Source organism: Carcharhinus amblyrhynchos, chromosome 22, assembly GCF_965287045.1.
Source record: "Carcharhinus amblyrhynchos chromosome 22, sCarAmb.v2.hapA, whole genome shotgun sequence".
Taxonomy (NCBI): Eukaryota; Metazoa; Chordata; class Chondrichthyes; order Carcharhiniformes; family Carcharhinidae; genus Carcharhinus; species Carcharhinus amblyrhynchos.
In genome coordinates, this window is record NC_137345.1 from 37226532 (window position 1) to 37227754 (window position 1223).

The following is a 1223-nucleotide window of genomic DNA, read 5'->3' on the forward strand; positions in this document are numbered from 1 at the left end:
TCTATATAAATGGTAAATAGCTGAGGCCCCAGCACTGACCCCTGGGGCACTCCACTAGTCACCATCCGCCAATCCGAATAGCACCCATTGACCCCCACTCTCTGCCTCCTATTTGACAACCAATCCTCTATCCACGCTAACACCCTACCCCCAACTCCATGTCCCCTGACCTTCTGCAATAACCTCTTGTGAGGTACCTTGTCAAAGGCCTTCTGAAAATCCAGAAAGACCACATCCACCGGCTCTCCTCTATCCACTGCCCTAGACACATCCTCATAGAACTCCAGTAAATTTGTCAGACACGACTTCCTTTTAATGAAACCGTGTTGCGTCCGCCCTATCAAGCAATTCCCTTCAAGATGCCTCGCAATTTCCTGCTTAATGACAGATTCTAACATTTTACCTACCACAGACGTTAAACTAACCGGCCTATAATTCCCCGCCTTTTGCCTGGCACCCTTCTTAAACAACGGCGTAACATTAGCCGTTTTCCAATCTTCCGGCACTTCCCCAGAATCCAGCGACGTCTGGAAAATAACCACCAAGGCATCCACTATCACCTCCGCCATTTCTTTCAGAACCCTCGGATGCATTCCATCCGGTCCTGGGGACTTGTCCACAATCAGCCCCTCCAGTCTGTCGAGCACCACCTCTCTAGTAACAGTAATGTCATTAAGACCCTCCATTCCTACCACCTTTCCATCGCTAACACCCGGCAAATTATTCACGTCCTCCTCCGTGAAGACAGAAACAAAAAAGTTATTCAAGACCTTCGCCATATCCCCATCCCCTACCACTAGCTCCCCTTTCTCATCCTCTAAAGGACCAACGTTCACCCTAGCCAGCCTCTTCCTTTTTATATATTTATAAAAACTCTTGCTATCCTTTTTTATATTAAGTGCTAGCCCAGCCTCATAGCTTCTCCTACCCTCCTTTATCAACTTCTTTGTCAATCTTTGTTGACATTTAAACCTTTCCCAATCCTCTTCTCGCCCACTGCTCTTAGCTACTCTAAATTCCTCCGCTTTTAATTTAACACTTTCCTTCACCTCCTTCGTTATCCACGGCTTATTACCTCTCTTCCTACTGTCCTTTTTAACCATCGGAATAAATTTCTGCTGAGCACCAAGAAAGATCTCCTTAAAGATCCTCCACTGCTCCTCAGCAGACCTACCTTCCAACACATTCCCCCAGTCCACATTCGCTAATTCTTCTCTCATGAA

At 46.6% G+C, this 1223-nt stretch overlaps 1 protein-coding gene across 1 annotated transcript in view; it reads left to right on the plus strand.

Moving 5' to 3' along the window:
• LOC145357063 (parathyroid hormone 4-like) overlaps positions 1 to 1223 on the plus strand; it is a 34231-nt gene that overhangs the window by 10757 nt on the left and 22251 nt on the right. The gene's annotated exons all lie outside the window — the stretch shown is intronic.